The sequence below is a fragment of the Schistocerca americana genome, chromosome 8 (assembly GCF_021461395.2).
Source record: "Schistocerca americana isolate TAMUIC-IGC-003095 chromosome 8, iqSchAmer2.1, whole genome shotgun sequence".
Taxonomy (NCBI): Eukaryota; Metazoa; Arthropoda; class Insecta; order Orthoptera; family Acrididae; genus Schistocerca; species Schistocerca americana.
This window is the reverse complement of record NC_060126.1, coordinates 358562010-358584496: the sequence shown is the minus strand read 5'-3', so window position 1 is coordinate 358584496 and position 22487 is coordinate 358562010. Positions and strand designations below refer to the sequence as shown.

The 22487-nt window shown below is 41.9% G+C and overlaps 1 long non-coding RNA gene across 1 annotated transcript in view; it reads right to left on the bottom strand.

Annotated features, from left to right (window-relative positions):
* LOC124545104 overlaps positions 1-13865 on the bottom strand; it is a 566221-nt gene extending 552356 nt beyond the window's left edge. The window contains exon 1 of the long non-coding RNA XR_006967589.1: positions 13817-13865. This is a non-coding gene — a long non-coding RNA (uncharacterized LOC124545104). The remainder of the gene's footprint in view (positions 1-13816) is intronic.
* Positions 13866-22487: the final 8622 nt, after the last annotated feature.

Sequence of the window (22487 nt, the reverse complement as noted above, 5' to 3'; positions counted from 1 at the left end):
AAGAGTGTTTCAGCATACTTGGTACTTCAGATTCGCCTGTGTTACTTATTGTAGATATAATCATTTCGTGTACTCCATTATGCACTGTTGTGACAATAAATCTTGTTTGGACTGGAAACCTCTAAAAGGGGATACTACCTCTTTTCTGGCAATGTACAGGGTTATTACAAATGATTGAAGCGATTTCACAGGTCTACAATAACTTTATTATTTGAGATATTTTCACAATGCTTTGCACACACATGCAAAAACTCAAAAAGGTTTTTTAGGCATTCACAAATGTTCGATATGTGCCCCTTTCGTGATTCGGCAGACATCAAGCCGATAATCAAGTTCCTCCCACACTCGGCGCAGCATGTCCCCATCAATGAGTTCGAAAGCATCGTTGATGCGAGCTCGCAGTTCTGGCACGTTTCTTGGTAGAGGAGGTTTAAACACTTCACCTTTAAGAAAAAATGTTGCTTCATCACTGAAAACAAGTTTCACACTGAACGCATCCTCTTCCATGAGCTGTTGCAACCGCGCCGAAAATTCAAAGCGTTTGACTTTGTCATCGGGTGTCAGGGCTTGTAGCAATTGTAAACGGTAAGGCTTCTGCTTTAGCCTTTTCCGTAAGATTTTCCAAACCGTCGGCTGTGGTACGTTTAGCTCCCTGCTTGCTTTATTCGTCGACTTCCGCGGGCTACGCGTGGAACTTGCCCGCACGCGTTCAACCGTTTCTTCGCTCACTGCAGGCCGACCCGTTGATTTCCCCTTACAGAGGCATCCAGAAGCTTTAAACTGTGCATACCATCGCCGAATGGAGTTAGCAGATGGTGGATCTTTGTTGAACTTCGTCCTGAAGTGCCGTTGCACTGTTATGACTGACTGATGTGAGTGCATTTCAAGCACGACATACGCTTTCTCGGCTCCTGTCGCCATTTTGTCTCACTGCACTCTCGAGCGCTCTGGCGGCAGAAACCTGAAGTGCGGCTTCAGCCGAACAAAACTTTATGAGTTTTTCTACGTATCTGTAGTGTGTCGTGACCATATGTCAATGAATGGAGCTACAGTGAATTTATGAAATCGCTTCAATCATTTGTAATAGCCCTGTATATTTAAGTCAATAAACAGGCAGTTTCAATTAATGCCCGTGCGCATGTTATGGAGTTTTGATTATTAGGTCACATGTGGTTGGACGTTTCACACGAGTCGAAACGGAGTAAGCAGTTAATTAATCCCAGCCGCCAAATTAAAGAAACGCTACACCCGTTTAGGCCGTCCTTCGACGGCTCTTACCAGTTCCATGACGATCAGTAGCTGCGAATTGCCTGCTCAATCTTTAAGATACAATTAAAGCATTGAGTGGGGTCGCGCAGTGGACGTGGGAGGACCGAGGTTCGCACCACCCTTCGGCAACACTGATTCAGAAGATTTGCAGTTTTGCTATATGCAGGTGGTAGAAGTGCTTCATCAAACAAGAAAACAGGTTATTTCTTTTCTTCTCCTAACTCAGATCCGGTAAATGTTTTATCTTTACTTTTCTCGCTGACAACGAGATTCAGTACTTATTTCATATGACGATACTTTTTTCCTTCGATGACATATCTTGAGGCAGTTCACTCTGTCACAAGTAGTTTTATGCAATCTTTGAGTAGACCTGTCCTTAACAAATCAGGGTCCTCACATGAACATCAAAGTACATTTATTTGATTGTGAGATTTATGGTTGAGGACCTGAATTTCCTTAAAAGAAAGGTCAATTTTCACATAGTTCTGTTCGATATGCAGCACTGTGCAACATACAATACACTTATTTCTATTCGCTGCCGTAATACTTTAAGTACACTTCATTGCGTCATGATAACTGACCTCCATTCATATTAAGTGAAAAGCAGGAATTTTTCAGGATTTTTCAGTTCCACTTAACAGTTTTACCGTAAACGTAAATCGCAGAAATGAAACTAAAATCAGAACGAACTATCAGCCTGATTCAGGCACGTTTGCATCATCCAGTTATAGAGAGTGAATTATTCCTCAGATGTTCTAAATCGATTATGACTAGATCAGGGCCGGCCGAAGTGGCCGTGCGGTTAAAGGCGCTGCAGTCTGGAACCGCAAGACCGCTACGGTCGCAGGTTCGAATCCTGCTTCGGGCATGGATGTGTGTGATGTCCTTAGGTTAGTTAGGTTTTACTAGTTCTAAGTTCTAGGGGACTAATGACCTCAGCAGTTGAGTCCCATAGTGCTCAGAGCCATTTGAACCATTTTGAACTAGATCAGGGTCGGTTTTACTGAGAACATATGATCAATATTAACAAGAGTCTTAACCTGTTTTTAAACTTTTCGAAAAGAAGAAAATTCTTACATTAACCCATCATTTTTGCGCTGTGTTGTTCAACGATATGATATGCCTAATTTACTATTTAAAAATAAGTGATTGTGAAAAAGTGCTGGACGCAGAAATACGGTGAAATATAATGAGTAAATAAAAATAAAGTTTCAGTATGCAGCCAATCAGATCAAGGCTGATGACAGCTCAGAGCAACTCACGAAACAGACAAAGTCTTACGATTTGAAACTTTGTGGCAGATTAAAACTGTGTGCCGAACCGAGACTCGAACTCGGGACCTTTGCCTTTAGCGGGCAAGTTTGGATGGTAGGAGACGAGGTACTGGTAGAATTGAAGCTGTGAGGACGGGTCCTGAGTCGTGCTTGGGTAGATCAGATGGTAGAGCACTTGCCCGCTAAGGCAAAGGTCCCGTGTTCGAGTCTCGGTCCGGCGCCCAGTTTTAATCTGCCAGTAAGTTTCATATCAGCGCACACTCCGCTGCAGAGTGAAATCTCATTCTGCTGCGATTCGTGTGCAAACTGCAACTGCTACAAACATTTTCTCATATGCTTCAACTGTAATGATCACTCATGACAAGCACTCTTTGCAACCTATGTTGCTTACGGAACGTTATTCGTTGACATGTCTATCATTAAGCTTCGTCAGTTCGCTAAGATGATTACAAATAAAAGTGATGTTCGCTCAGTCACTTGATACCAACTTAATGGCTCAATTCTGGAAGCCATTGAACAACTGACACGTTTTTCAAATAAGGAATGAGCATTTATCAACATTTCTAACCTCACCATCAGAAACAGTTAAACAGATATTAAAATTGGCTCGTACGCAACAGTATTAACAGTGGCACGAAGAAAGCTGGCATGCAACGACAGCTGGAATTAATGGGGTTGTTTAATGTCAAGTGGAAGCACGTTTGTTTTTGTATACTACATGTTATTTGTCATCTACTTTTTACAATAGCCTCGTGCGTAGCTACAGTACACACACGTGCTGTACCTCACAGCTAAGAATAATTAATTCCGCAGTGTTGTTACTTAAGACTCTGTACGCAAATGACGCAGTGTCGAGACAACAAACAAAAAGCCATGTAACCTACTACGGTGCACAAGCAAACAATTCTGATCCGCTTGATCTTGGCAACGTTTATTTTGCAGTATTCCTTCTGTGGCTAGAACTCTAAGCCACGTGACAACACGAGCGCAACTGTACGGCTTTACATTTCATAATTAACAATGTTCCCAGTACCGGAGAACAGCACAACAATGTTGAAGTGTATGGTTTGTACACTCCGTAAAATTCACATCTACATACCCCGTACGGCACTTCACGGTGCATCCCACACATCGTCATCGCTTATCAGTCCCTTTCCTATTCCGCTCGCAGACACAGTGAAGGCAGCATTTTCTGGTACTCAATGATAACTGTACTCCCTTCTGAGTAAACGTCGGCGAAACGAATCTCCGTATAGTTCATGTCGAAGAGAGCAACATTATTTTGCGCCCATAAGGACAGGAGCTTAAAAAGATGAGTGGCCTTTAGAAATTTTCGTGACAGTAAGATGATGCTCCAGCATGGAACGGGCGATAGTCTACAGGATGTTTGTAAACTAGTTGTACAAAAGTAACCTGCAATTGAGGAGAAGGTAAATAACGTACAAAAATGTTTGCTACAGCACTAAATGAAGTATATATTCAAGTTTTATTCCGGCTTTACATTGTTAGTCCTGAAGTTCCAGCTAGGTGTCCTATGTGGTAGACCAATCAATAACAGTTTGTCTTTGAGGTGGTGACCTGCGATGATTAGTCCTGAACTGACTGTGAACTATAGCACACCGTTATACGATTTCATAATGACTGCTGGAATAACTAAATCACGCATGCCACCTAGCCGGTATCGGTAACTAACAGTGTCAGACGTGAATAAAACCTAAAGATATACTGCATTGCAGTGCTGTATCAAAGATTTCTGTACGTTATTTACCCTTTTCGCAAGTAAATGTTACTTTTGTATAACTAATCTCCAAACATCATGTACTTTTGAGAAAATTACTGAAAGAAAATAAAACTATTCTATTAATTAGATGCGTTTTAATTTTTGGAATGCTAGTCGGTTTCTCTGTTATGTTAGGTTTCACTTTTATCCTGTATATTCAAGCATTCAGTGACGGCCTAATGTTAAATTTGCAAAAATCATTAACTGAAGCCACGAAAATTTGAACGTATAGGAAATTAAACTATAAATAGTGCTTCTTTTTCATAAAAACTCGACCCAAAATGGCGAACATTGCCATAAAACTCCGCAAAGCTGAAAAACGATTTTTGTTAAATAAGAAAATATATTACAGAAAAAATGTTAAATGAGAAACTTGTAAGGCGAAAAGAGATTTATTGATTGCTTTTTTTACAAGTATTGATTACTTTCTTATTTTTCGAGATATTTCGACAAAATTGTTAAAAATCGGATTCACTATAACTCGTTAACATTCACGTTCCCATACATGGTATTTACTGCGGTAAGTCAAAAAAGTACTAACTTAAGAAATGAAAAACATTCTTTCGAGATAAAACGTTTTTTAAAACAAAACACGTTTAATTGGGCACATATTCTCAGCGGACGGGCCTAGAGTAAGGGTTTCAGGAGTATTCACTGCCGGCCGGTGTGGCCGAGCGGTTCAGGGCGCTTCAGTCTGGAACCGCGCGACCGCTACGGTCGCTGGCTCGAATCCTGCCTCGGGCATGGATATTTGTGATGTCCTTAGATTAGTTAAGTTTAAGTAGTTTTAAGTTCTAGGGGACTATTGACCTCAGATGTTAAGTCCCATAGTGCTCAGAGTCATTTGAACCATTTGATTATTCACTTCACAAACAGGTGTGCTACGGTGCTATAACATGATTTTTTATGATTTTATTAATTGCAAGGATGATAATATGATTTCGAGAAACTTACACTCTTGTTGGGAGGTCTCAGTTTTTTGTTTTATGAAAATAATTCTTAAAGATAGACATTGCTGACACTCTTTCACGAATATAAAAAAAGATTTTTACGACCTTCAACAGAAGCGGAGATATAATCATTATTTTTTAAAAAAAACTGGTGGACGTAATTAATATTGTACAACGAAGCGCTTGATGGAGGTTGTAAAGGGTCATCCTCCTCTAGCATTACTTTTCCTTAACAGTAGTAGTCGATACTATAAATATTTTTTGAATTTTGGACAGGCCAATATTATCTCAGCTGTTTTTCTGAAACATTTCATGTAATTTTATACACAATATGTTCCCAGAATGATTCAGGAAACATCCCCCAGGCCGTGGCTAAGCAAGGTCTCCGCAATATCCTTTCTTCCAGGAGTGCTAGTTCTGCAAGTTTCGCAGTAGAGTTTCTGTGAAGTTTGGAAAGTAGGAGACGAGGTACTGGCGGAAGTACAGCTGTGAGGACGGGGCGTGAGTCGTGCTTGGGTAGCTCAGATGGTAGAGCACTTGCCCGCGAAAGGCAAATGTCCCGAGTTCGAGTCTCAGACCGGCACACAGTTTTAATCTGCCAGGAAGTATCACAATATGTTGTATTTAAAGCTAAAATTTATGAAAAGAATTACCTTATTTTCGTTGTTACAATCGATATGCACTAGCTCTGAATGTACAGTTATTTTTTTTTCTTTTTTTTAAAGGGAAATTTGTAATTACCAAATATTTGACACACTTAAAATTTCTATTATTAATTACGCAATCTAGTACTGTTTATTACATCTATTTCTGGACTCATTTATGAAATACTAAAATAATAATCGAACTAACAGAAATTCATTTGTAAACCCCTTGGAATATTGTTATTACCGCAGAGTGAAGTAACTAGTAAGCATGCCTGTGATGTGATCCGACGTAATTTTATATTTTGGTCGAACAATGTAATTTCGGTTTTGTTAATGTGAAAATTCAAAAGACAGTGTGATACAGTAAGATGTAAACCAATACATTATTGTAAAAACAAAAATTCTGCAATGACATTCTTCAAAATTATTTAGATCAATTGCACCATGAGAACCTTAAATGTGAGAATTTCAGCTTCAGGAATCAGACTCCCACACATGAAGAACTGGAGCCAACTGTGCGAGAAACGATAAGTAAGAAGTTTATTGTAAATCTTACTCCTCATGAATCTTCTGAAAAGACTTTACCATAGTGGACAATAGCAACAACAAGAAGGGGGGGGGGGGGAGTAGAGCACAAGGTTAATGCTGAATACTTATATTTTCAAGACAAGAATATTGGAATATGTTGCACTGATTTTAAGTATCAGTAACTGAGTGATGAAATGAAGCGTGCTAGCGGGAAGTGCGCGATCGCTCCCAAAACTGATTCTAAACGTCACGCGCTTGTATAATGTTTCATATCTCTATTCCGGATCACTTACGGAAACTCTTTTGTACTTACCCTGGGGTAGCCTCACGAGATAACTACGAATGTTATAGTCATTTTCATCTTAGAAGGAAAATAGCCCCAAAAGTAATTACTTTTTATTTACTTTACATTCTGGTTACGTTTATCGTCATTTATTAATTTTCTGTTATTACAACACTAGTTTTGATGTGATACATTAAATGTTTTGCTTAATTAATTATACAGACGATACACTGGTTGCTGGTTTCTTTAACACCTACTTCTAAACTTAATATATTGGTGCACAAGATTCGTGGCCTTTATGATTTGCTTGTTGGTATTCCGGTTGCTATAGGTTTATTTATCGATTGTCATCTTTTATTTGTAGTTCACTTTTGCTACCTGGGTTAACGTACTGTCATTTTCTCTTGAGATATAGTGAGTGTAGATGAGTATGCTATAAAATTGAGTGCCAAGTGTAGGAATCAGAACATTTCCGACATATTTTTCTGTTTGAGTTCAGTAAAGGGTTTACAGCAGCAAAGGCAGCCAGAAACGTTTGCGCCGTGTATGAGGATAATGTCATTCGACAGACCATGGCAGAAAAATGGTTTTCTCGTTTTAAGGAGGACCGTTTCGAACATTAGTGATACTACACGTTCAGGAAGCCCTTCGAGGTTTGGTGAAGATTGATTAAACGCATTAATCCACAATGGCGCATGTCAGTGTACTCGAGAACTGTCAAATGTGATGAACTGTGATCATTCTACATTCGTGTGACATTTGCATGCAGTGGGGAAGGTTCAAATATCACAAAAATCAGCGGGTGGCCATACGTGCATTTCCGCTTGCTAGCCATCAATTGGCTCGTGGACAACACCGGTCATTCCTATACCGTATTGTTACTAGTGATGAGAAATGGTATCTTTATCCTAAGGAAAAGAAAGGAATGTTTGAGCCCAAACAAAGCAACCCTGCACAAATATCTTCACGCATCCGCAAAAGAGAACGTTACGCGTTTGGTGAAACAACGACGGTGTGGTGTGCTACGAATTGCTTAACTGCGGTGAAAACATCACTGCTGACATATATTATCAACAACTGAGAAGTACTGCAGACGCAGTCCAAGAACCACGACCAGGAAGAGTGCGTGAAGTGACGCTACTCACCGATAACGCCCGCCCGCATTCTGCTGACAAAAAAATACTATACAAGAGTTTGGTTTGGAAATCATTTTGCACCCACCTTCTTCACCTGATTTTGCGCTCTCAGTTTCTCACCGTCTCCGCTCGCTGTCTAACAGACTTCAAGGAACATCCTTTCCCGATAAAAGTGGGCTCCGAACACGGCTCGACGAGTTCTTTGCCACGAAATCACGTGACTTCTACAGTGCCGGAATCGTAATGTTACCCCTACACTGACAAACTGTTGTAAAAAGTGAAAGAGATTATACGAGGGTAATCCCAGAAGTAAGGTCTCCTGCTTTTTATAAGTACAGAACTCTGTTTATGTGGCAGTTGGTCACACTGTTATGAAGAGTGCTTCACGCGGTGTGTGTAAACATGCGCACGCCGCCACGAGGCGCTCAGTCTTGGCTTGGCAGCCGTTGAGGATGGAGCTCCTGTCGGATGTTACCTCCAAGTGCGAATTGCGCGCAGTTATTCGGTTTTTGAACGTAAAGGGCACTGCGCCGATTGAAATCCATCGCCGGCTGACGGAAGTGTATGGTGAGTCGTGCATGGATGTCAAAAATGTTCGTAAATGGTGTAGAGAGTTTGCATGTGGTCGGACCGAAATTCACGACGAACAAAGGAGCGGGAGACCGTCAGTTTCTGAGGAGACAGTGTTGAAGGTCGAGCAAAGCATGCGTGAAGATCGGCGGATCACCCTGTATGATCTCTGCAGGTTGGTTCCTGAGGTTTCCCGAAGCACCGATCACAGAATTTTAACGGAAACATGGAACTACCGGAAGGTGTGCTCGAGATGGGTGCCACGCATGCTGATTGAGGTGCGGTAAAGAGTTGATGCTTCCTATGCATTTCTACACCGCCTTGCAACCGAACAGGACAGCTTTCTGGACTCAACTGTCATGGGTGACGAAACCTGGGCGTACCACTTTACACCTGAGACCAAGCAACAATCACGCCAGTGGCGGCATCCTTCTTCGCCAAAGCCGCGGAAATTCAAACAAACACAGTCTCCCGTTAAAGTCATGAAAACCGTTTTTGGGGATCGGAAAGGGGTATTGTTGGTCGAATGGGACCAAATTAACGCTGACAGGTATTTTGAGACTCTGAAAAATTCAAACGGGTAATTCAGAACCGGAGAAGAGGAATGTTGAGCAAAAGCGTACACATTCTCCATGACAACGCTCACCCACACATCGCTCGGCAAACCGTTGCTCTCCTGCAACAGTTTCAGTGGAACATAATCACCCAATCACCCTATAGTCCCGACTTGGCGCCCAGTTCCCTAGGTTAAAAGAACATTGGGCCAGAACGTGATTCAGCTCCGACGACAAGGTGAAAGAAGAGGTTCAAAACTTCCTGAACAGCATGACGGCGAACTAGTTTGACATGGGCATACAGAAACTGCCACAGCGTCTACAAAAATTCATAGACAGAAATGGTAATTATGTAGAAAAATAACTAAATGTTCAAGCTGTAAACTGATGCAGGCCATTGTAGAAATAAACAGGTCTATGTACTTATAAAAAAGTAGGAGACCTTACATTTGGGATTACCCTCGTATTTTTGTTGATTAAAGTCTCTCTGTGCACCTGGTCCCGGCGGAGGTTCGAGTCCTCCCTCGGGCATGGGTGTGTGTGTTTGTCCTTAGGATAATTTAGGTTAAGTAGTGTGTAAGCTTAGGGACTGATGACCTTAGCAGTTAAGTCCCATAAGATTTCACACACATTAAAAAAAAAAAAAAGTCTCTGTTATGAGCATCTGTTGTGTTTATTAAACTAATGGGAAAACGCTACGAACTTAGGTATCAACCTAATATTTATGGTAGACAATTAAGTAAATGCAACATATGAGGATAAGCTTAAAGAATCACGTCTCCATAATAATGCTTGGACTACTACGCTACCGAGCGAGATGGCGCATTGGAAGGGAATGAATTGGTATTCATGAGGACCGCGATTCGAATCCCCGTACGATCATAGAGATTTAGGATTTCCGTAGATTACCTAAACGGCTTACGGTAAATGCTCAGAAAAGTCCTGTGCAAGAGGCGCAGTGGATTTCCGTCCCCAAGCCGCGATGATACTCCAACTCTCGTAACGTTGTCGTCGAAGGGACGTTAAAACACTAATCCTCCTTCAATCTTTACGCTACAAATTATGATCACTTCAGTTTTTTAAACCAGTACGAATAAAAATTTATGTGGCTAGCCGAGTATTCCATTTGAGAAATGTACGTTTGCACCAAAAGCAAAATTTTACCATTACATACCTTGTAGTTCTACTAGGCTACGTCAAATGCGGAGCGTAAAGAAGAAAAGTAAAGGGAGAAAAGCTTTCTAGAGGCAGCCATAAACAACAAATACCGTAAGCAGACACGATGTTAGAGCAATTATAGGGTCGAAAGGACCCTAGCTAGTGATTAGATCCTGAGCGTCCTGATCTTCACGTTTTAGACTCGTCAGCAAAAATAACAACAATACAACACCAAAAGAATGACAGGACTACACTTATTTCTGCGTGACATGTTACACCATGCCAGAAATCGACATTTAAGTGTAGTTAATGCTGGAAGAAAAATAACTCTTCGGAAGCAAATCTAATGCTTGGAGAGGAAAGCTGCCTGACTGAACAGCGTCGCTAATATAAGTAATCTGTATGTGATAGTAACAGGTAAGATTCTGACTGCAAACAGTTTAATCTTCGTGCCGGATGTCGAACGCCTAACCATATTTCCTACAGCACGAAAGAATCTACCGATCCGCTTTCTGTGGTTCATATCATTTCCCAGCGGTAAAAAGTCAAGTATAAATATTCCAGAATCCAGAATTAGGCAGTTTTACCAGTCAGTTACCACTGAAAACGACAGATCAAATATCTTATCTGTTAAAATAAGAGAAAATTTTCCTTTGTGGCCAACTCTTCAAGGACGGTCAAGCCATTACGTGCTGTGACTGAAATGTATACTGAAACGTATACTTTCAATCAACTACTTTTCAAGTCTCAGCGCATTCGATACTGTACATCACAATTTCATGAACTACATATCGCTCACCAAGCTACAGTTGCTGTTCCAGAAGCGAGAAGACCGCGTTAAATTTTGTAATGATTGCAAATACAGTACGTCGTTCTTGCAAACGATTAAGTGCTACATAGGATTATATTGATACACTAGCTTTGCCAAACAGCTTCCGAAACACAAGTGAATTACTTACTATGAAATTTATATAGCACTAGACGAAATGTTGAAAAATATTCACAGCATTATACATAAGGGTACTGGGGAAAAACTCTCCCGGGCACCTCATTAGAAAATAGTGTTTTGCGATCATGGATCAGTTTTCGATAGAGTCCATGTCCATATGCTTCTTTGATTTAATTTGTGACCTACAATCACCATCGTTGAACTCCGTGACTGTTAGCTACGTCACATCTTCTAATAAGCCGTATCGAAAATATATCTGCGCGAAGGTCCACTTTTGATGCATAATCTTGAAATGATGTAAACTCTTTGACCATGCAGCAAAACATAATTTGTGGTGAAGCACGTACCTCATCCTACGAAGGAAAGAAAATACGGAGTATTCACACGCAGCAAACGCTAGCTGTGTTTGTATGCAAACAGCAATAAATCTGCTTTCTCAGCTACAATTTGTAGTTACGTAAAACATTTTTCGCCGACCGTTAATTGACTTTACTTATTCAACACATTGCTATTCAGTTTTCCACTCTTTCTTAACTTACAAAAGTGGCAGTTACCGCTAAAATATTTCCTCACACATCTCAGCAACAGGTGAAGGCCGTCCAGTTAGGTCATGTGCGGTTTCGTCTGTTACGTGAAAAAAGGACAGTATGCACTTTATGACAATACGTGATTGCATATTTTCATTACAAAACGCTCTTGGTGGCACTGCGTTTCGAATGTAATGTGCTCATCAAAAGTCTTTACATTTGCGGACGGAAACACTGAGAGATACTAAGTGCAATTATTCAAGAGAGAAAAAGCGATTTACTTATTGCGATAATACGTTTCAGTTTAAGTGATTGTAGAATGTTAAGTATCATAGGCAAACATATATCCACACAATGATTACGTCATGAATAGTGTACTCGCTCACAAAGGCAATTAATGAATTAATACTTAAAATAGTGGTTCAGATATCCGTGGCTAACATGCTTCGTGTAGTAACATTACCAGCACAGCTCTTAGAGACAGCCTTTCCAACAATGAAGATATACTTCTGAGATCCATTACTCACACAGTCGAAATCAAGAGGAGAGAGAAAGTCCACTAACTCAGGATTATCGGTATTCACCTTTTACCAATTCGTCACCGCGGAATATCTTAGAACATGGCCAATTAGTTAAAAAAAGAAAAACGTGTTAGTTTTCAGATAAAGATCCAACAACATATTTTTGCACGAGAGGTTTATTTGCACAGGATCTCCTTAGCTTGTTTAACATCACATGGCAATGATTACGTGCGTTACTGGATAAACATAGGACACATCGCCGACAACTTTGTCGTGGCATCCTAGAAACTAGGGGGACTCGTGAAATTTTGTGATGCCGAAAACTAAGTCACTCCTCACAAATGATTAAATAGTTTTGTGAACAGACAAAATTGATACACCAGCACTGAAAAATATTATCCAATAAAATATGGCTTATTTATAAAGTAAATGTGTATGAGACCTGAAATATTCTGATAACTATTTGCATCAGAAGTGACATCAGATCGACGGCTATTTCCATTCACGGAGTCACACAACTTTAATTAAACTCACTTAAGAATTATTCAAGAACTGTCTCTCGTAAAACTGTGTTTCTAGGTCAACCCCTTTTTCGACCAAGTTCCTGCTAATAAAATGAAAAATAAATACAGCGAGAACGTTTAACGTGAAACTGTGGATACCGACGTATATTTAGTGTTAAATATTTTGTGTTAAACAATGGATGCAAGGAATTTTTTAAAAATCTACATTTTAGGTCTCGTCAATCTTTATTACACTAGCATAATTAGATTTCCTTCCAAAATTTACTTGTGTAGATACACACAGTATATTGGAAGTTCTTTGAGAAAAACCATTAGCATGTTTTGTAGTCGCTTTTCAGTATCAAATTTTCCACGAATGGTCCATCGTTATATTCATTTCGCCATTCGAATGCGGGTCTAACTGCAAATACGTTTCGAGGTGTTCTGCGTTTCTGTGTGAGGAAAGAAACTGCAATGTTAATTTCGTCCACAAAAATGTAATTTTTTGATATCTGAACGATCTCCGAAAATTTTCGTGTGTCAGAGGCCATGCTGTACACGCTACATTATCGGCGATAGTAATAAATGCATCTAGTGAAACTGTAGAATCTTTGCCCAATTCTCCAACATTGCGCCTAAAAGAATATATTTAAAAATAAGACGTGCAACGATTTTTACACAAAATTCACTAATTTCGACACACAATTCAATTAATTCGACACATCCATCATGGAATTCGAAAGCAGAACGAAATGGGATTACCCAAAAACAAGTGGTAAAGTAGCAAGCATTGTTTACTTTCCTCAGTCTGACGAAAAAAAGACAGCTAATAGACGTGGGTGGCGCTGCGATTGCAGAAAGCAGAGGGTGAAATCTTTTCGTGAAAAGCGGTTTTTCTCTCGTGTTTAAAGAAGAACAAAGTCTATGAAATGACATAGCATTTAGTCGGGTCTGCAGCTTAATTTCGCTTTATCCGATTTTTCGTATTCGGTGTGATTCACTGTCTGGATCATCATCGCATATGCGCAATGACTACATTTACGGACAACGGGCGCTGTTCAGTTTGGTATTTTGGAGTTGATCTTTCCAGCGTTTCTGCTCATTTTCCGTCGCCATCGGCAGCGCGCGCGCGAGCGGCGAGGCTGCGTTCTACGCGGCGGTACTCACTGCGTCGCCTGCGTCTGCCTGGAGCGTCGGTCGCCGCTCTACTGCCGCCACCGCCGCTGGAGTCTGGCGGCCAGCGAGTTCCCGCCTCCTCCGCCAGCGATATCGACTTCGGCGCTCGACGACCGAGTCGACCTCGCGACCTATCGCTATCGCACGCGCCGCGCCGCGCCGAGCGCCGGGTGCCCAAATTGGGCTCAGATTGTCGGCTCTCCGAGAGTGGCTCCGGACGAGCGCTGTTTCTGGACCGCAGGGCAGGAAAAAAGGAAGAAAAAAGGGAAATCTCCTCAACCACACGGCCGTAAGTCTTCGGCGCAGGTCGAAGCGGGGCAGCTCTGTTTCCGTTTAGACGCGTGACCGGCATTTTACGAGCTACGCCGCCGGCACTGCTGTCCGGCCGCGGATTCCTGTCACGTCGCTGACGGGATGGCCACTTAGGCACTGCGGCGGTCGGACACAGCTATTAGCGGCGCTATCGCTCGCCTTACTGACACAGTTCTAGCTGTGTGGGCCCTGCGAACTATATCTGCGTGTGTGACACGACGAGCGCAAAACAGAAAACAAGGCGGTGAAATTTTGCAACTTCACTTGATAATGTCTCCAATCAAAGCAAGGACCAGCGAATTCTGCTTAAAGGCCGCCTTAGATGCTCGCTGCTTCTCCCACAGCAAATTTCGTCGCTTCTTAGTGGAAGTGGCTATGAACAAAGTTTAATGGGTATAAATGCAGATATTTTTGTATGTCGTACCTTAATATGTAAACAAATCAGTTTTTCCTCCGGTAGCCTTCCCACGAACACATAACAAACTTTAAGACCTGATGTTTTCTGTGTAGCCATACCTGGACCGTGAAGCGAACGATGCCAGGCGGTATAGACAATCCTTTTGACTCCACCCGTTCACACTTCAACATATGCCCTGCGGCCTAGGAGAAAATAAGTATTATTGGCATGCTTGTGTCATTCGCACATGGAAGTACTATCCAACGTAAAAACATACGACTTGTGAGAGCTGTAATTATTAGTCATCAAATAACAAAAATACTGATGTAATGCCGCGCGGGATTAGCCGAGCGGTCTAGGGCGCAGCAGTCATGGACTGTGCGGCTGGCCCCGGCGGAGCTTCGAGTCCTCCCTCGGGCATGGGAGTGTGTGTTTGTCCTTCGGATAATTTAGGTTAAGTAGTGTGTAAGGTTAGGGACTGATGACCTTAGAGCCGGCCGCTGGTGGCCGAGCGGTTCTGGCGCTACAGTCTGGAACCGCGCGACCGCTACGGTCGCAGGTTCGAATCCTGCCTCGGGCATGGATGTGTGTGTTGTCCTTAGGTTAGTTAGGTTTAAGTAGTTCTAAGTTCTAGGGGACTTATGACCTCAGCAGTTGAGTCCCATAGTGCTCAGAGCCATTTGAACCATTTTTTTTTTTTTTTTTGATGACCTTAGAAGTTAAGTCCCATAAGATTTCACACACATTTGAACATACTGATGTAATGTTGTTGAGCACATCCTCACCACCAACAGAAATGTCAGCACTAATACCCGATTTCATTTTATGTATGCTAATAATAACGCCAATATATCACAGCTATGTTCAATATTATTGATCTGCTAATCCGAAATTTTGGGAATACGTTTGTCTAGGTAACAAATGGTCAAATGGCTCTGAGCACTATGGGACTTAACATCTGAGGTCATCAATCTCCTAGAACTTAGAACTACTTATATCTAACTAGCCTAAGGACCTCACACACATCCATGCCCGAGGCAGGATTCGAACCTGTGACCGTAGCAGCAGCGCGGTCCCGGACTGAAGCGCCTAGAACCGCTCGTCCACAACGGCCGGCGTGTCTAGGTAACATATTTAAGCAAGAACACAGGTTAATGTATGCGCGAGATAAGCCATTGCAAATGTGAAATGCTGGTACATTAATAACCGATTAACCGCCAGAATGTTGAATGCAACCATGAAAACGTGCACGCATTCTGTTGCACAGGTACGGGATGCCAGTTTGTGGGTTGGAATTCCATGCATGTTCCACTTGGTCGGTCAATGCTGGTTGTGGATGTCGAGGGAGTTGTCGTCCGATGATATCCGATATGTGCTTTGTTGGAGACAGGTCTGGCGATCGAGAAGGCCAAGGTAACATGTCGATGCTCTGGACAGCATGTTGGGTTACAACAGCGTTTGTGGGAGAGCGTTTCGCTGTTGGAGAACACCCCACGGAATGCTTTTCATGAATGGCAATACAACAAGTCGAATCACCAGTCCGACGTCCTAATTAGCAGTCAGGGTGCTTGAATATCTCCAAGTGTAGGTCCAGTGTGTCTAGCCAGCAGACAGGTTGGATGCAGGTCCTCAGAGATTGACCTCCTTGTAACCAACACACGGCCGCCACTGGCACCGAGGCAGAATCAGCTTTCATCATAAAACACAAAGAGCTCTCCAGTGAGCTGTCTCAGAGCTGCTATTGAAGTTACCGATTTGTTACAGTTCGTTGTATCACTGTGGTGCCAACTGCTGCTCAAATTGCTGCTGCAGATGCAGTACGATGCGCCACAGCCATACAACGAACGCGATGTTTTTCCCTCTCCGTAGTGCCACGTGGCGGTCCGAAGCCCGGTCTTCTTGCGACCGTACATTCTCGCGACCACCACTGCCAGCACTGACGTACAGTGGCTTCATTCCTGTCAAGTATTTCTGCAGTGTCACATACGGAACATCCACCTTCTCGTAACCCTATTATTCTACCTCGTTCTTGACTAACATCAACTCACCACGTCCAGTCTCAAAGGTAATTAACGGTTACGACCCCCACTAGCGCCACTCTTATGACAATGACGCGCGCGGAATTTTAATAGACATAATCTTTCAGATGTAAACTTTCATCTACGTCGCTCGACTCTTGATGTCACAATTTTCCTTCCGTCAGTGGATTAACTGCTCTGTTGAAATTAAAGCTTAACTAAATTTGTGGGGTAATTTATTACCCCACATACCAATCTTTTGTTTACAATTCCGTTCCTATTGCAAAGTTGCCACTCCGCTTCTATGTAATCTTAGTACCGACTATGCTCTTGCATCGTACACGCACATGCTAAGCAACGGCCATTATTTCCGTTGGTAAGTACCAGCTGGCGTCGAAATTTCCCAAACGAAGTTTTAAAAGTTCCTTTTCGTATTTGTCATCACAAATTGTTGTGCATTGTTTTAGACAGAATGGAGCGACGTTTGAAAGATGATGAAATTTAGAGTTTTAGTTAGCAAGTGGAGACACTGACTCAAGTAGTACATTTGATTATTTTCAAGATACAGCCAATTTCAGTGACAGTGAAACAGAAATATCTGGCCATGAAACTGTCAGAGAAATAGAGGACGATGAAGAGTCAGAAGAAGAGAATGTTGGCGAGGAAAACCAAGTAATGGTAAGGCAGTATGGCTATTTTGGTGGAAAAAATTATACAAATAAGAGTAGCAAGACAGTGCAACGATATTTTATAAAGTATGACATTGATGGAAGCTAATATCGAAGAGAGGTAAGCGAATTTCAGAAATTTTGCTAAGGGCTATCAGACTGCAATGTAACAAGTTCTTGTAAAAACATCGAAAATGATAACGGATTCGACGAATAAGCAGTGCAGGACTAAGCAGGCCCGAGTCAGCAAAAAAAGTGAGTCACTATGCCGCATATGTCCACGCCTTAAATACACAAAAATACCAAAACGTGTTCTAAATATCAAAAATACGCGTGTAAAATGCATTCCATTGACAAAAAAAAGGTGTACGTTGACTGTGATGAATGAAAATGAGTGCTTAGTTGATTTGTTAACGCATCTACTATCATTTTTATCAGTCATTGTTTACTTTTTTCGGCATGGTTTAGTTAATTGATCGTTATTTGATCTCAAAACACATTTCTGTACATTGCTGAAGTAAATTTCCTTTTTTTAAGCTAATTCCAAAAACTGTGTTAAAGCCGACCGGAGTGGCCGAGCGGTTCTAGGCGCTACAGTCTGGAACCTCGCGACCGCTACGGTCGCAGGTTCGAATCCTGCCTCGGGCATGGATGTGTGTGATGTCCTTAGGTTAGTTAGGTTTAACTAGGTCTAAGTTCTAGGGGACTAATGACCTCAGCAGTTGAGTCCCATAGTGCTCAGAGCCATTTGAACCATTTTTGTTGCAACGCGTGAGGTCAAATGAGACTGGCCCCGTTACACGAGGCAGTTGAAAGAACACGAAAAGACAGTGAGTGTCTATGAGTGAACAGCTACAGTGGTGGTGTTTTTCATTACATGACCTGGAGACAACATCTGTATATCTTCAACGGGAAAGAAACAACCGGAAAGTGAAAGAAGGACGACGAGTGACCAGTGTAGCACAGGAGTTTGGTAATGCTCGAAGCATTGTTACTTTTACCCTTAACGTTTGCGCACTAGTGTATTAAATCAGTGAATTTTAGGTTATTACTGAATCAAATTATTTGTATTGACAGAAACCTTTCGCCTCTATTAATTTATTAATTTATAAACAATTCATTAACGTAATAATAATGGTCACTTGGGATTGACAGATCAACGGCATTGAAGTTCTCACACCTGTCGTTCCTTATCAACTGACATAGAACAAAAAAAATGTTTATGAACGTCAGTACTAACAGGAAACCACCACAGCTGCACTGATACAAATCTACTACGTCACCACCGGTTTGGTTCAAAAGAAAATCATCAAATTACACTTCCAACAGTCTTCATAACAAATCCCCACAGAACTATGCCCATATAGTGACTCTGTAACCAATAGTCATGATTAATTTCAATAACAAATTAGAAAACTAATTTTGGTCCTTTATTGTGACCCTTATAATTGTGCTATGTATTATTTTAAGCAAAAAACTTGCACCCTGAGGACAGTACACGACATCGACGGAAAGGCTTCGTGGAGTGCGAGGGCGGCTGGTGGGAGCTCTCAACGTCAGAATTCTCAACCTAGAACAAAATTTCGAAGACTACTTTGAAAACTGAGGATATTGTCTACCGTAGTACGTAGGTATACAAAAACACGGTTCTCAGCAAAACTGTGGCACTTTGAAATAAAAGTCTATGTTTTCGACATCAAAGTCGTTACAAAAACGTGCACCAGAAATCCCGCCAACTTGAAAACGTTGTTCTGTAAAAAAAAAGTTTTAAGTTTCAGCTCGCATTTTTTGACATTTAAATTGAACAAACCGTTAATTGACAATGCCAGTACCGTAGAGCTGGTCTTTTTCTTACGCTGATGTCGAAAGTCTCTCATTTTGACCAAATTGTATCAATTAAATGGCTTCTGCTTGCCAATCGAAGCTTTTTAGATCCGGTTGGGATTGCTTTTCGAACCTTTTCTATCAGTATACATCCATTTTTTTGACATTTTCAAGCACTCGCCTTTTATTTCGTATAAAAAAAGCGAAATGAGAAGTTATTAGTCAACCACAATATTATTGTTCCTTAAAGTGAGAACGCTTCGGTCGGCTTTTCTTGAGTTTCTGTTGGCATATTTCATAAGGACACGCTGAACTACATGGTGGTATGAGGCAACTGTCCTGAAATTATTCACAATTCGATGCGTTTACCTCGATCGTCACTGTTCTTGTTTACTGTGACGTAACCGAATGTTCCCAATAACGACCATGGGAGGCCAAGTGCAATAACATCGTGGTCGGGTAGTAAGCAGACGCGGGACAAGCGTGCTACGATGAGAAATCTTGTTGAGAACAGTATTTTAGTTGATACTACCCGCAACTAACAGGACCCCTATTCCATCGGTAACTATTACAGTATTACGTCAGTTGCATTCGAGCACCCGGATGCACCGTGCAGTAAATAGCGGTTTTAACAAGTTTTAACATTTATGAGACACCTTATATAAATGAATCTAAAACTCTAAGGAACATTTTAAGCCAACAAAAAAAAATTACGCTCAAAAAAATTTGTACCCTGGTCTACCCCCTTAAAAAGTATAGTCAATTCAAGTAACGTTAAAGGAAAACACTGGAACGTGACTCTCAGACGAACCTTCGTCGACCGCCTGGCAGAAATACGGCGGGCAGTGGGAGCGGGCAACTTGGCACACTGACTTTGCCCGTATCCGCTCAAGCAAGCGAGATTGTCCGCAAATACGACGACTCCACAATGATTCGGCAGTCCCTCGCTATTGTGTTAGGCTTTCGATGCACGTCATTGCCAGCAGAGCGAACGACCTTGCCTCTGTTTACGTTTTTCAATTCCCATCGCTCGCTTGACTGTTTTGCGCACGTTTACGGCGACTTTCACTCCGCTGTTGGTGGCCACAGGAACCGCCTATTGGCTTCAGCGTTCTCAGCGTTCCCACCAGTGCGAGTGGCCATAAATCGTGTTCTGCCAAAGCAAAGTGGGATACAGAAAGTTCCGCTTGCTTAATCGTAAAACGAAACTAGCTTTCATGCAAGAGAACCTTCAGTTCAATGTTTGAGAAGCAACTGAGACAAGATTCAATTTGCCCGATTTATGTTAACTGACTTTTTCCTTGTTACTGGTGGCAGTTTCTATTTCAACAACAAATAAAATAAATTACCACTGCTACAAATAGAGAATGCTCTTGTAGATTACAGTTCAAATTTCTCATTGTTTTTCCACCTAGAGACTTCACGTTATTTATACAACAGCAATCCAGTTGACCTGGTCAGTCGATCACGTAAGATTTTTTATGTGTTCAGTCTTAAACACTACTTCGCTAGCTATTGAAATACAGGGTAAAATACCACCTTCAGTGCACCATGCAACAGCCATCATTATTTTCCTCAAGAGAGAAGAGTTTATTTCGACAAGTCTGTGCTTACACAAGTCTGTAATTCCACAGCTGTAGAAATTGAGTCACATGTTTGCTCAGTGAGACGCATCGAAATCTACTAATTACTGACGTTGCCAAATTCACTCTGCCATCAGGAAAGTGTAGAATAATGTGACAAAATTACACCTCAAAGACCAGTTTCAACGTAGGAAGTTTCTAACTTCCGCTATATGGTTCGTTGCCTACATGGGTCAGACAAAAGTCCAATGTCTAGACACAATAATGAGCCTCATTGATAAATTTTTGATCGGAATGCATCAACGGGCAGAAGTGACAGTTCGCACCTGTTGTATTCCCTCTACGGACTCATCATAACCAAATTTACTGTCTATTATCTTAGACTATGAGAATTTTTCATTACTCTATTGAATACCAAATCCGAGAGATCGTTAGGTTCTCAATAAATACTGCCTTTTCTCAAAATGTGGTAGCACAGTACCAATTACCTCATTCCGCTAATTCGTGGGGGCCAACGACCTTGCCGCAGTGGTAACACCGCTTCCCGTCAGATCACCAAAGTTAAGCGTTGTCGGGCTGGGCTAGTAGTTGGATGGGTGACCATCCGGTTACCGAGCGCTGTTGACAAGCGGGGTGCACTCAGTCCTCGTGAAGCAAATTGAGGAGCTACTTCTTTGAGAAGTAGCGGCTCCGGTCTTGTAAACTGACATACGGCCGGGAGAGTGGTGTGCTAACCATATGCCCCTCCATATCCGCATCCAGTGACGCCTATTGGCTGAGGATGACACGGCGGCCGGTCGGTACCGTTGGGTCTCCATGGCCTGTTCGCGAGCAGTTTAGTTTTTTTTAGTTTAGCTAATCCATGGGAAAACACGAAGTACATGCGCCTGGGTTTCTCCGATTTTCAAAAGATCTTCAGTCGTGTGGTCCATCAGCTACTCCGATTCGCCCTCCAGGTCATAGTGTTCCAGAGATATTTGTTGACTGCGAGAAGGCGTTCTACAAACCCACCAACTGTCAAGCGAAATTTCTAGCGCAATCATCGATGAACCTCGTTGTGACTGAGTGCTTCAATATGCACTTAAGTGTGATGCTGAACTTTATAGGCACTGTCACACAATAAAAGTCCCACGGATTCTGCTGCACATTAGAGATCTAGAGCTTCCTGATACGACTGGAGAAGGCAGGCACAATCAAAACGAAAATTATCATAGTCTGCTCCAGCAAAATAGTCTGCATTTAATTATTCACAACATAAATACTGATTTTAATTGACGTACTTGGAGACTATATAAACCTGTTCCCATTATACTAAGTGCCATTATACTAGAGAAAGCAGAAAGTGTACGTTACCAAGGCGCACGAACAAGAGAGGATGACGCATATATGATACAGAGTACAGTCTTAGGACTGGCGGCCAACTTTCACCTCAGCTAAAAAGTCTTGTAGAGTGCAGAGGCAAAAACCACTAAGCATCCTTCCATGTCATGCAAATGCATCGTCAATACACATATGTGACAAAAGTCATGGGATTCTTCCTAATATCTTGTCGGACCTCCTGCCTGGTTTAGTGCAGTCACTCGCCATAGCGTGGACTCTATTCATTCGAAGCCCCCTGCAGGAATCTTGAGCTACGCTGCCTCATTAGCCTTCCATATTAGCGAAAGTGTTGCCGGTGCAGGATTTTGTGCACAAACTAACCTCTCGATTATGTCCCATATATGTTCGATGGGATTCATGTCGGCCGATCTGGATGGCCAAATAATTCGCTCGAATTATGCAGAATGTTTTCCAAACCAATCGCGAAATATTATCGTCTGGTGACATGGTGTATTGTCATGAAGTCTATGGATGGCTGAA